The 495-nt window shown below is 44.6% G+C and overlaps 1 long non-coding RNA gene across 1 annotated transcript in view; it reads right to left on the bottom strand.

Annotated features, from left to right (window-relative positions):
* Positions 1–333: 333 nt before the first annotated feature.
* Positions 334–495, bottom strand: part of LOC311583030 — a 2,342-nt gene continuing 2,180 nt past the window's right edge. The window contains exon 3 of the long non-coding RNA XR_014774362.1: positions 334–495. This exon is cut by the window's right edge and continues 527 nt beyond it. This is a non-coding gene — a long non-coding RNA (uncharacterized lncRNA).

Genomic DNA, 495 nt, shown 5'->3' with positions numbered 1-495 from the left:
GGTCTACAGACAGCAGGGAAGCCATATGAGGACATAAGAGGACAGGGGCCATATACGAACCAAGGGGCATAAGCCTTAGACAGAAAATGACCTTGAACTCCAAAGCCCCTCCTTGAACTCTACCCTCAGTCTTCAGCATAGTGAGACAGCATATTGTCATTGTCAAAGCCACTTAATAGGTGCCATTCTGTTTTAGATACCCTTAAAAACCAACACAAACACACATGCATGCACACCCACGCCCACACACGCACCATGACATATTTCTCTGGACAAACGGTTTGTTCAGTTTTATATAAATTAGGCAGGTACATTTTAGGACTTAGTGTGCATCTGATACTCATTCTGAGTCTGAGAAACTGAAGAGAGCCTGATAACAATCCCAGCAACTTTACTTGAGGGGGAATAGATTGGGCGACCGTGTGATTTCTTCAGATGGCAGGGACTGGAACGTAATCTACAATTTGAGAGCTATGTCTGTGGACGCTGTCTTCT

The sequence above is a fragment of the Acomys minous genome (genome assembly GCF_964271855.1).
Source record: "Acomys minous genome assembly, chromosome: 14".
NCBI classification, from domain to species: domain Eukaryota; kingdom Metazoa; phylum Chordata; class Mammalia; order Rodentia; family Muridae; genus Acomys; species Acomys minous.
This window is presented reverse-complemented; position numbering and strand designations above follow the sequence as displayed.